This window comes from Mustela erminea, chromosome 1, assembly GCF_009829155.1.
Source record: "Mustela erminea isolate mMusErm1 chromosome 1, mMusErm1.Pri, whole genome shotgun sequence".
NCBI classification, from domain to species: Eukaryota; Metazoa; Chordata; class Mammalia; order Carnivora; family Mustelidae; genus Mustela; species Mustela erminea.
In genome coordinates, this window is record NC_045614.1 from 64,155,761 (window position 1) to 64,169,974 (window position 14,214).

Sequence of the window (14,214 nt, forward strand, 5' to 3'; positions counted from 1 at the left end):
TGTTGGTCCTTTACAGGTCAAGGAAAGTCTGAAGTCCAGTGTCACCAGTTACATAATCATAAAGTTTATTGAACTATCATTTAGATACGTTAAAATCCCCCCTTCCAGGTTTACAGTTTTACATATTTTGACAAATATCTTCAATTGTATAACCCACCACCACCACCACCACCACCACCACCACTAACTGTGTCAAGACACGGAATGTTTCCACCATCCTGAAAAGTCCTCTCATACCCTTTTGGAGCCAATTCTGTCCTCCATTTCCTCTTTATGTTATTTCTGTTCCTACAGTTTTGCCTTTTCCAGAATGTTATGGAAATGAAACCATACACTTGAAGTTTTTGTTGTCTGACTTCTTTCATTTAGCAAATGTGAGAATCATCCATGTGGCACTATTCCATTAGATGGATGGAACATAGTTAATTTCTCCATCCAACAGTTGGTGGTTTATGTGGCACGTTTCCAGGTTGGGATGATGACAAGTAAAAGTGTAGTAAACATTCAAGTACAGGTCTTTGTAGTTTTCATTTCTCTTGGGTAAATACCTAAGGGTGGGAGGCCAGCTCATAGAAGATGTGTATGTGGAACTTTATAAGGAATCGTCAAATGCTTTTCCAAGTCATTTTGCACTCACTAGCACAGCATGAAAATTCTAGCTGTTCCCCATTCTTACCAGCATCTGATATTATCAGGATTGTTTTTGTTTTGTTTTGTTTTTAATTTATGCTCATAGGTTTATGAGCATTTCTGCTCATATTTCTACTGCTCTCCTGCTTGGTAATATTGGTTTCTGGTCCTTCCAGGGTAGAACAGGGGAAGAATGCACAGAGAGGAACTAGGGCTATCATAAGATGTCTCTACAGCTCAGGACATGGCAGGCACAAGACACTGATTCCTTTTCTGGCAGGGCTTTCTGGGTGAAGCCCCAACCTTGGGCAAACCCATGGTTCTAACAAGGTCAAGTTGTCATCTTCTTCTTTTTTCCTTTTTTCTTTGACGATTTTATTTATTTATTTTAGAGAGACTGAGAGAGTGGGAGCAGTGGGGGGCAGCGGTAGGAGCAGAGGGAGAGGGATAAGCAGACTCCACGCTGAGCATGGAGCCAGATGCAGGGCTTGATCCCATGATCCCGAGATCATGACCTGAGCAGAAATCAAGAATAGGATGCCCAATCGACTGAGCCATCCAGACGCCCCAGGCCAATTATTTATTGCTAACTTTTGGTTTCTCAATGTCTGCTAAGATAATGCAGGTCACATGGTTAGACCCTCAGGCAGTATCCTCAGCCTCTCCAGAGCTAAATTCTATTTTTCTTTCTAGGTTGCCCTTCTAGGCAATTCCTAAGGCAACTCACAGACTGGCTTTTTCTTGTGCATTCCCCAAATCCAGACTGTGGGAAATACTCTCCTGTTCTCTACCTAGACCCGCTTAAGGAGTACAGGATAATTCCACTACAGTGAAATCCCTCCTCCATCCACTTCATCCAGCCAGTTCTTGCCCTCTTGAGTCCCTCATGGGAATCAGGTAAGGGCCACAGAAGCTCCATAACTTTAGGGCAGTCAGTTTTCTGAACCTCTCTTCTCTGTCTCAAAGCAAACTGAAAACTACCACTCACCTTTACCTCCAGTAATGAAGCATGGGTCTCAAAACAACTCTCTTTTAAGATGTATTCTGCAATCTTAATATTTATAAACTGGCATGTGAGGAATTCTAAGCATTCTGTAGTCCATTTTGGGAAAGGTACTTTGAAAGGCCTTTGAAAGCAGGGGGCTCTGTCCTTCAATTCAATTTGGTATCTGGTATTTATAACCCTGGCATCTCATTCCCAACCTCTATGTTATATTCTGTCACATAACACAATTTCCATTTAATCCTAAAAGCAAAATTGCAATGAAGGTATTATCAGCTCCAATTGATGAGGAGGGAAGTTTAAATTACTCTCCCAAGGCTACCCAGTTAGTGTGTACCAGTGGTAGGATTCAGGCCTAGGTTTCTCTGAATCCAAATTCTGTGTTCACTCCATAATGCCACATAAATATATGTTGTAGGTTGGGTACTCTGGAAGGAGATGCTGAGACAGAGTGTGGGGTTCAAGATGTTTATAGGAATCAAAATCTGGGAAAGGAAGGGGGTCAAAAAAGATTGGGTGGACAGAGAATGCTGGCCCGACAAGGTCTTGGCCATCTTGGCAGGGTATCCTGGAGTGAGTATCTTGAGGTGGCCTGAAATGCTTGGGCCCTAAAGTCCTTACCTCATTCAGTCACTGATGTGGACTGCCCCAGGAAGGGCATGACCTCAACTGAGACAGTTTTCTACAGCTGATCCTGAAGGAAATGATGATGTAGGCAACATGTCCTCTCTTGGTGGGTGCCCTGGGTGGCTCATGTCTACATCTGAACCACAAAGAAGACCCAGAGACCCTCCTTGAGGGAACTTGGTCGCCTTCCTAGTGAGAGGCATAATTTGTTCTGGGTTAGGACAGAGGGCAAATATCATGGGAGCTACTTCTGTGAAGGTCATCTGCTGGGAGAGGTGTCCAGGAAAGGTCCATTCTGAGGAGCCAAGAGGTGGGCTCTATGTGAGGAACTGTGGTGTCTGAGGAATGGGCAGCTTCTGCTGAGGGGAAAGTGAAAGTAGGGCCCAAGGGTGAGTGTGGGCAAGGTCAAGAAGAAGCTCAAAGATGAAAGGGGTGGGATCTCAGGGTCCCAAACTGGATGAGGAGCTGCCAGCATTGGGCTCTGCTAAACCCAGTAAGGGGGTGGCCTCTCTTATGGCTGATATTTAAGCTGACATGTGAGGAAGGAGCAAATGTTGTTTAGATGAGAAGAGGGGAAAGAACATTTGAGGTAGAGGGTGTGGAAAGGGCAAAGACCCTGAGGTATAGAAGTTGACTGAATCTTGGGATGAGACCAACTTTCAGATCAGATCAAAATGAGCAAGTGTAGCAGAAAAGGCCAGAGAGATATATGTGGGCCAAATCACGTGAGGTTATAGGCTGTGAGGAACTTCACATTTTACTCTGAGAGCATGAGAAGCCATATGAGGACCCAAAACAGGAGAGAGCCATAGAAAACAATGTTCAGGAATATGTAAAATAAGGACATAGGCTTCCTTGAACAAAGAATGTTGAATTCTGAAAGGTGGTCATGAATTAGAGAGCTGAAGGTGGAGCAGGCATGTAAGAATGTTTGGGGTCAGGGATTGCCAAGTTTTTCTATAAAAGACCAGGTAGTAAATATTTTCAACTTTGTGGGTCATATCATCTCTGTTGCTGTTGCACTACCAAGCAACTATAGATAATATGTGAACGAATGGGCATGGTTAGCTGCTTTCCAATAAAACTTTATTTAGCAAAAACAAGTAGCAGGCAGAATTAGCCTGTGGGCCTGCCACAGTAAGCCAACCACTATTCTAGGCCGAGAGAAGAGTGGGTACAAAGCCTTGAGGTTGGAAGAAAAGAGGTACAATCAAGGAGCTGATTCCCTGTCCATGTGACTGGAGTTAGTAAGCCAGGGGTGAGTGGTTCACAAGAAGGGAGAAGATACGGAGCAGGTACTAGATAATTGGTGGTCTTGTAGACCATGCTGAGGATTTGGAATTTTTTTCTTAATGGGAAGTGATTGAGTAATCTACATAATTTTTATTTAACCATAAACACATATGGAAAATTGCACATAAGCACACAGCTTGCTGGATTTTTCACAAATGGAACATCCATATAATCAGCATCCAGATCAGAAAATAGAACATTACCAGAAACCAAGAGGGACTTCCCTTGCACCTGCCTCCAGGCCTCACTCCTCCTTCCAAGAGTAAGCACTATCTGGACTTTTAACAACATATATTGTATTTGTTTGCCTGTTTTTTGTACTTTATATAAATGGAATTACATAATATGCTCTCTGGTAGTTGGCTTCTTTCCCTCAAAATAATATATATGAAATTCATCTGTTACTTTTGCAGTTGTAAATTGGTCATTGTCATTTAATGAATGTATTACACTTGGTTAATCTATTCTTTTTTTTTTTTTAAGATTTTATTTATTTACTTGACAGATAGAGATCACAAGTAGGCAGAGAGGCAGGAAGAGAGAGAGAGAGGAGGAAGCAGGCTCCCTGCTGAGCAGAGAGCCCAATTTGAGGCTCGATCCCAGGATCCTGAGATCATGACCTGAGCCAAAGGCAGAGAGGCTTTAACCCACTGAGCCACCCAGGTGCCCCATGGTTAATCTATTCTTAATGATGATGAGCTTTTTGGAAGTTTCTAGTTTTTTGGCTATTACAATGTGTGCTGTGCAGAACTTGTGTGACTATAATGAATAAATACATATTTGTGTTGTATACATATACTTAACGGTATAATTGCAGGGTTCTGGCATGGGTATATGTTCAGTTTTAGCAGCTACAACAAAATTGTTTTCCAAAGTAGTGGGATCATTTTCCATTCTCATCAGCAGGTATGACAGTTCTGGTCTCTCTATATATTCAGTATACTTGGTATTTTCCTCCCTTTTTCTGATTGTTTTGTAGTGGTATCTCACCGTGTTTTTAATTTGCATTTTCCTAATGAGTAAACAGGGGAGCAACTTTTCAAATGTTCATTGGCCACAGGAGACTTTCATGCAGGAACATGACCCAATCATATTTGCATTCTTTTTTTTTTTTAAGATTTTATTTATTTATTTGACAGAGAGAGATCACAAGTAGGCAGAGAGGCAGGCAGAGAGAGAGGGGGAAGCAGGCTCCCCGCTGAGCGGAGAGCCCGATATGGGGCTCGATCCCAGGACCCTGGGATCATGACCTGAGCTGAAAGCAGAGGCTTTAACCCACTGAGCCACCCAGGCGCCCCCATATTTGCATTCTAAGAAATCCTCTCTGAATTCTGGTGTGGACTACGTGGGTGAAGAACAAGAATCTAAGCAGGGATAAGAATTAGGAGATTATGGCAACGGTTGAGGCAGGTTGTGATGACAGGTTGGACAAGGGTGGTGGTAGCTGAGATGGAGATGGGTCATTTGATGGTCACTTTGGTGGTAAGTTGACAGGACTTTTGATGCCCTAGATGCTGAGGCTGAGAGAGAGTTGGGGTATGAAAATTGTAGCTAGGAAAATTTTGATGAACCCACCAGCCCCTCTTATTCTATATTTAGGTTGCTTTCATTACACATATTTTCTTAAAGCTTTTTTTTTTTTCTCATTATTTTCCCAAGACCGAAGAAGAAAGTTTTAATTAGAAAAGAAGAAACAATACAGTAATTGAATATGACCTTTTTATTATTCATTTTTTATGTGATGTTTCTTTCCTATTCTCCAATGTTTCTAAATTTTAAAGTTTCAGATGACTCAGAAATGAAACAATGCAAGGACCTGGATAAATATTATGTTTGTCGTGAGAGACTTCTCAGAATTTTACAGAATTCTGTAAAAAACTCATGTGTTTTACAGACTGTGGGCCTGGCTGGTGGGTGAAGAGTTTCGGGAGAATTTTTTTTTTATAACCTGTTCTTTCTGTGGCTTATCTTCATGCAGATTTTGGGAAGGATTCAAATCCTGTGGGAATCTAAAGGATCACCTGTGATCTTAAGTACACCTATGCTGAGAAAACCCTCCTCCAAAGCTGGCAGGGCTGAAAGGCCTGAGAAACAGTAAGAGAAGTGTGGCGAAGTAGGGAGGGGAGGGCAGCCTCACTTCTGGTAAAAGCTCAAACAGGCTATCGTCACGAGTGGCCATCATTTTCTTTCATATTTTTTATTCTTTTAGAAAAGCCAAAAATTACTGTTTCCTTCTAAGGTATAAAGCTTGATCTTAGCCAGCACAACAAACTTTATCCATGGCTTTCAACAAGGCAAGTCACACCTAAGTGATCTTTAGCCTCCATCCCAAGATCAGCATGACAGACATCAGTAATTGCTCATGATGCTCTTGTCCACAAAGTCCATATTGGAATGGAGAGTGTGACATGACAAACCCATCTATGAATTCTTTCTCTGAGTCCCTTTCTTTGGGGGTGCGTCTTCTTCTCCTGATCTGACTACTCAGAGCACTCCAGCCAATTGGTACCCTTAAGTAGGCTGAGCAGGAAAAAGGGGCTTTGGGAGTCTTATTAGCTATTCCTTAGAATGTCCCTGAGTCATGTTGGATGTTCCGTGATTTAGGTCTCAAGGGAGTTGTTGAAGACTATTAACAGCAGCATTATTTTTATGCCTCCAAAGTACATTTTTTTCCCATTAAGTGGATTTCTTGTGAATTCCCACAACACACCGACATCTGTCTCTGTGCTCTTGCAGATGGACTTTTCATTGAGAAATGAGAATTTTATGATGAGTTCCCACACTTGCATGCTTGGGTTTCTCTCAGAACTTCCTTTCAATCCAGATGTTTTCCTCCAGCAATTTTCCAAATGTGAAAAGAACAAAATTTCATCTGACGACATTTATTTGGAATCTAATCAGTCTCCTCCAGCTGAGGGCTTCTGTTGTGTCTCTTGAAACCTCAAATTCCCACTCAGCTTGTCATAGCCATTGTGACTCTAGGTAAGAGGGAAGGAAGATAAGGTGGGATACCAAGAGGTCTGAGTAATGATGGTCCTTCTGAGTACCAGTGCTTGATCATCAAGAAATTTCAAAGATACAGAAGTATAGTCTTCAGAGTTAGATCAAGCTGGACAAGAATGTCTGTGTGATGTTAGGTAAGTTACTTAGACATTGTATAAATGGAATCAGTAGTATCTAAAACTCATGTTTTTTTTCAGGATCCAAAACCCCAAGTAAAATGTCTAACAGCGTAGGCATGAGGTAAATACTAGTTTCTTTCATCTTTCTGTATCTAAGATTATTTCTCCAGCACAGAGTCTTAGAAAGGAAACTTCTGTGGAAAAGAATGCAAGTATTTTTTTTTTTTACAGTCTCAAAGCTAATTATATTTCGAAGGCCGTACCACTATCAAAGCAATGGTTGTGAGCATTCATCTCTCCACATTTGTCAACATTGAGTACTATGGTCAAGCAGAGGTTCTGTCTGCTGTTACATTGTTTTTTTCCCCACACTGCATTATGTTGCTTTGAGAGCAATTGTAGTTGAACATTTTTTCACAAATTTTTAATACTCTACAGGCATCCCTTCCATATACTAGGACACCTTGCCTTCTGCATCCTGGGACTTACAGAAAACCTTCTCTTCCACAAGCTCTCATTTCAAAATTTTGTGTTCTCAAAACAGTCTCTTCATTTAGCTTTACTTCATTGACATACTTATCATTTTTTACCATAAATAAGTTATAAATTTGACTATATAAAATGAATCTTTAACAAGACAATTCTGCTATTGTGGGTCTTATGTATTAAGATTTCAGTAGAAAAAGGTCTTCTGCTTTAAAAAAAAAAGAAGGATTGAAAATTGCTTTCCTATCTACTATTATGGCACAACATTCAAAATACAATTCTCAATAGTTAATAGGTTAACCAGTAAAAAATCTCTAAAGATAATGTAAAATTTGGAAATACAGTTAAGGAAAATAATCTAGAAGACACGTATAGAGAGTTGTATTCAGGAGTGAATGAATGCTCATTCTTTTTAAGGACATGTTGAATATGTAAAAAGTTGACCACATGTAAGTTCTTAAAGCTATCCTAAGCAATTTTTAAAAGACTGGGATTATGTCCATATACAATTAAGTTAGAAAATGATAATAAAAATGATAACTAGAAAAATTATATGTTTGGAAATTAAAAACAAAGATTCCTATTTTTTTTTTAATTTAAGTAGGCTCTCTGCCCAATGTGGGGCTCAAACTCATGACCTTGAGATTGAGAGTTGCACACTTTACTGACCAAGCCAGCCAGGCATCCTTAAAGACTCCCCTTTTTAAAACAACTCCGGGGTTGAAAAGAAATCATGATGGAAATTAGAAAATACTTAGAATGGAACAAAACTTGTGAGTAGTACTTAGAAGAAAATGTGGAGCCTTCAAATGCTTATTTTAGAGAGGAATAAGGCATCTAAATTAATGAATTAAGCATTTAACTCTAAAAGACAGGAAAAGACAGAGGCCTGGGTGGCTCAGTAGTTAAGCATCTGCCTTTGGCTCAGTTCGTGATCCTGGGGTTCTGGGATTTAGCCCTATGTCAGGGTCCCTGCTCAGTGGAGGGATCCTGTTTCTCTCTCTTCCTCCACCCCTCCTTGCCCCCATGCTTGCTCTCTCTCTCTCTCTCAAATAAATAAATGAAAAAAATAAAAAAATTAAAAAACAAAGACAGGAAAAGAAAGATAGGATAAACCCCAACAGTAGAAGGGAGTAGAGAAAAAGGTAAGTGCAAAAATTAATGAAATATTAAACAAGCATATGATTGATGTTGATCAAGCTCAAAGTATGTTTTTAATGAATATAGTATGCAAAAGAGGGAGGGCTCAAATAAATAATAATCAAAAGAATAACATAATGACAGTGCCACAGAGATTACACAGAAATTGATAGTGTGGGATGTCTGGTTGGTGCAGTCAGTTGAATGCCTGACTCTTGGTTTTAATCCAAGGTCATGGGATCCAGCTCTGTCTCAGGCTCCATGCTGAGTGTGGAGTCTTCTTAAGATTCTCTCTCCCTTTCCTGCTGCCCCTCCCCCCACTCGTGCACTCTCTCTCTCTCTAAAATAAATAAGTCTTAAAAAAAATTGAGAGCACGTTATGAATTAATTTATACAAATAAATTTTAAAAGTTAGATTAATGGATGAATTTTTAGATAAACACAACTTATGAAAACCAAGTCTTGAAGCAGCAGAGAATACATGTAGTCCTATAGCTTCATGATGACTCGAATCAAGCATTCAAAATCTTTCCACAAAGAAAATACTAGACCTGTCTGACTTTGTAGGCAAATTTTATGAAACACAGAAATAACAGCTAACTCTAATTCTATGTTTACTGCTATAGACAATCTAAGAAAATGGAATATGTTTCATTTTAAGAAGCAGTCTGGCATTACTGCTAACAAACTCTTACAAGGAAAGAATAAAGTAAGGTCAATTATAGATCAATCTCATTGATAAATATCAATGCAAACATCCTAAAGAAAATATTATCAAACCAAATTCTGCAATATATGAAAAAAATCAATACATTATTATTTAGTTGGGTTACTCTAAGAATACAAAATTGTCTTAAAAAAAGATTGTCTTAATTCTAGGAGATTATGTAAGTTAGCATGTGAAATAATAAAAACCATATGATTGTTCTAGTAGACACAGAAAAAAATTACAAAAATTCAGCATGCTTTTATTATGAAAAGTTCTTAGTAAACTAAAAAAAGACAGGAATTTCTTTAACCTGATCAATGCCATCAATTAAGACTACAGCAAATACCGTACTTAATGAGGTAATAGGGAAAGCATTCCCTTCAAGGTCAAGAATGAGTAGAGTAATCTAAACAATACACTTTACTTTTTATTTTTTTTTAGCTTTTTTTTTTTTTTTAACGATTTTATTTATTTATTTAACAGAGAGATCACAAATAGGCAGAGAGGCAGGCAGAGAGATAGGGAAGCAAGCTCCCAGCTAAGCTGAGAGCCCAGTGTGGGGCTCGAGCCCAGGACCCTGAGATCATGACCTGAGTCAAAGACAGAGGCTTAATCTGTTGAGCCACCCAGGCACCCTACACTTTATTTTTTAATAAAACTGTAAATTTATTTGGATTTCACCAGTTTTCCACCAAAATCCTTTATCTGTTTCAGGATCCAATTTACAAACCCACGTGACTGTTAGTTTTCATGTCTCCTTGATTTGCTCTACCAATCTGTAACGGTTCCTCAGTCTTTCCTTATCTTTCATGACCTGGACACTTCTGAAGAACACCAGTCAGGTATTTTGAAGATTATTCTTCAATTTGGGTTCCTCTGAGGCTTTCTCATGTTTAGAAAAATGCTGTGGATTTCTGGGAACAAAATCACAGAGGTGGTGCACGTTGCGGCTTTGCAACTCCTCTCTTCAAGAAGTGAAGTCTATGTTTCCTCTCTTGAATCTGAGCTGGCATTGTGACTTGCTGTGGAAAGTAGAATGTGATGGAATGAGGTGATGTGCCTAGGTCTCAAAAGGTCTCACACACTTCCACTTGTGTTTTGGGACACTGAGAAGCTCCTGTGTGTGCAGGCCTGAGCTAACCTGCTTTATGACTAGAGACAACAGGAGCAGAGATAAGCAATGCCAGCCAAGGCCACCCTGGACCACCAGATAGCCTCCAGCCAACTCATCAGCTGGCTGCAGGTGCATGAGTGAGGCCAGCCAAGGCAAGAGGAACTGCCCATCAGAACCCAGCCTAAACCATTAACTCACAAATCATGAGCTGAATAAGCAATTGTGATTTTAAGTCCCTAAGTTTTGGGGTTATTTGTTACACAACAAAACTAACCAATATACTCATTTCCCAGTTTGCAACTGTGTGATGTAGTGTGATATAGTAAGACTTTGGTGTCAGACAGACCTGGGTTCAAATCCTGTTTTTGTTGCTTATTAGCTGGTTTTGGTGAGTCATTTCATCTGATTCATTATTGAAGTGGAAATAATTTCTACAAATAAGTTGTTGTGAGGAGTAAATAGGACAATTCGTATAAAGCTAGCAACACAGAACTTAGTACATGATAGATGTACTATAACTGAGGTTTTGTCCAAGAACCAAGGTGATACCTTCTTAAAGTTCAAGGTGTGGGAGGTGCCATCTTTCTGGGAACCAAGTCTTCTGTCATTAATAGTGTGTCATTCACTTTTGTTTTTCAGGGAAAACATTCTTTAAATCATATCTTTACTGTTTTCATTACCACTAATTTCCATTCGCACTTTTCAACTTCTGTTTCCTAAAGACTGAAATACAGTGGCTGTTCCTGCAAGACATTTCCTTGGTGATAACCTTGTTCTGCACCAGAGATCTCTGGATATCTGAGGCACAAAGTTCTGTAGACACGAAGGAATAAAGCGAATCCCACCCATTCCTTTAAACTAAAGTTATCATGCTGCCAAGTGCTGTGGAATTTTATAATTATCAGTTTTGCTTTGTTAGATAATTGTGCTTTTTAAATGCTTTCCTGAAAATAGCTTAAAAAATCTACATTATTCTACTTTCACTGAAACTTAGGGATAATGTGAGAAGGTTTTATCCAATTTTCTTGGTGTTAAATGTTGCAAGAAACAGTATTATTGAAGGTGAACCAAAACAAAGTTAGGACATTTTTTTCATCCTTTGTCTTTTCAGTGACACAGAAAAGGCTGTGTCATTTCCCTGGGTCTCATGTTCTCCACCCACTCTCACTGCAAGTGGGATGGTCTGAAGATTCATGGAAGACTTGCAGCATTCTTGAAATTTCAAGTCAGGAAGGTTCTATGCAACTGTAAAGACAAATTCAAGGACTACATACAAAAAAGACAATGGATATGCAGATGCAGCCGTGACTGCCCAGATTTCATATTGCAAGTATAATGATGCTTCAGTGGTATTTTTATTTTTAACATGCTTATTTGGGAACTTAATCTGTTTTTTTACTTTGGACCACTCATGGGGATTTGGATCAGGCAACTTACCAAATTTAGGTTCAAAATATCATCACAGTTTTCAAATATGACAAAGCACGACATTAAAAAGATGAACAGCAATAGTTTCAGATCACCTAGAAGAAGCGTTTTTTTGTTTGTTTGTTTTTTTGTTTTTGTTTTTCTCACAAGGGTATCTACATCTGCCAGCATGAACAGGAGGTCAGGCTCACTCTCTCTCTGTTTTCTTTCCTAACTCCTTATTTCTGCTAAATCACAATTGCAGGCGCTCAGGAAACCAGCAGGTGTTTGATAGCTCTATTAGTTTGTTTGGATATTGGAATTGGACTATCACTCAGAAATCGCATCCTGAAGACTACACTCAAAGTCGGTTAAGTTGACAGTGACATTGCCCTTTGAGCCCTGGAGGGTAAATGTTTGAACTTGGAAGAGATTCCTTCCTGCATTCCAGTTCTGCTATTGCTTGACTTGGCCCAGGAAAGATTTTTCTTCATGGTCTGGTGCAGTGTTTGAAAGTGGCCTTTAACCATGCTCAATAATATGATAATGACATTTCTCTGATGAATAAAGAAAAGAAAATGTAGGGTAAAGTTCCTAGTCAGTGATGCACTCATCTGTGCCACAGCTCAACCCCCCTCTGGAATTGTCTGCTATCTCATCTTTGATATTTCCAGCTGTGATATATTTATTAGCTTTGAGGTTGTAATTTCAGCTTCTCTAAGATCCTGCATACGTCACTGACACTTGCCACTTGGAATCATAGAAGAAGTCTTCTATGTATGTTATTGATGGCACGAAAAAGGCACTTTTGCAATCCCGTCTTCATCTCTGTAATTCCCTGTAACACTTCTTGAGCAGTCCATCCTTGAGGGTGGGAAAGCAGAATTGTTCTTCGTGCTCATTCCTTCTCACAGCATGCTGGGAAAGCAAACACTGACTCTGTTGCTGTCCTTTGATCATGTTCATGATTTTCACTGGCTCCTTCGATGTGGTACCAGAACTAGCACGCATGCTGTTGACCTCTGAATATCCTCTGTTGATAAGGCTGTGTGTGGAATGGCCCCGAATCTTCCTTTCTGGTTCCCAGGTGGCTGAGTCTCCATCGGTCCTGACCCCGACCTTTGTTTTCCAGTCTAGAGCACAGCTGCAAAAATAAACTCTTCTCCCAGAGTGTGAGAGTCATCGAGGACTTTCCCCTCATGTTTGGGTCAAGAGCTGACGACATTTTGCAGTGCTTTGTCCAAATCCAGGCTGAAGTGACTTCTACCACACACACACAGTGCAGACTGCTCTTTCCCCTTGTGTTCCACTGATCTGATGAGACTCCCCATATTGTCATTTGATAAAGGACTTTTGCTAATATCTCTCTCTGCTTTCTCTACAGGCATAATTCTGTCTTGATGGTTGCAGCTGATTTTACAAGGTATTCACTCCTGTTTTCGCTTAAGGAGTACAACATGGAGCCTCACACCTGTAGTCTTGCTTTTTCTTTCAGCCCTTAGTGAACAATTTAACAGTGTCACACTGGGGGCATGGAACATTCTGGAGAGAGGGGGGAGAAACTGATTAACCTATAACTGTGAGTGTGTCACTCTACTTCATTTGAAAATGATGAAAAGTGGAGATGACTTCCTGTCATTTTTTTCAACATGGGTTCAAAAAAGATTATTTTCCAGCATTAGGGTTCAGCGGATTGCCTATCAAGTGAGGATCAGATTTTACATCTTCGCTGTTGAACCTCCAACTTGCTTTTCAACTAAATAGCAAAAAACCCCACCTGTGTGTGTGGAACCACACACCAGTCCCTAGCATCATTCACTTTTCACAGCACAGACATCACGTCTGAGGCTTCTACTGGAGTCTTCACTATTTACATTTAAAACATTACTTAAAAAAATTATTTAGAGTGGCAATGTTTACAATATTATTCTTCATTTACCCTTTTAGGTTTCGATGAAACACTTCATATGGCTATCAAGAGTCAGTGGAAAGAAATAAATATAATTATCTTAAGTATCCAGAGCTGCCATTGGAAATTTAAGATGCTCTATCAAGATTATGGAAGAGGGGCACGTGGGTGGCTCAGTTGTTAAGCGTCTGCCTTCAGCTCAGGTCATGATCCCAGGGTCCTGGGATGGAGCCATGCATCGGGCTCCCTGCTCAGCGGGAAGCCTGCTTCTCCTTCTCCCCTCCCCTTGCTTATGTTCCTTTTCTCTCTGTCAAATAAATAAATAAAATATTTTAAAAAAAGATTGTGGAAGAAACTTCCAATATTTTAAGCTCTAGAAAAGAAAGATTGCCCAAGACCATATTGAAAGAATAATGACACCCAGGTTAGAGAGCACAGCGCTTGTGTCTGACTTATCACAATCTGGTGCGTTCCATGCCAGCAGGACATTGGAATTATGTCTGCGGTGAAGGTTAATAGAAATTCAAAAGCAAACTAGATAAAAGAAAAGCTGAATTGTCTTGAGACATTGTTTCAGATGTCAGGAGCTTCTTCTCCGACATCGTGCCAACATTCAATACATAATGGATAGACTTCAGGGTTACGACCTAATTACTCAACACTACATCTTTTAGAAAAATAAAATCATGGAATTGGCACAAGGATGGTCTTACTCTTAATTTTTTAAAAAAATTTAGATTGTGGATTGAGGGGGATTCTGAGGTAGGGAGTCAC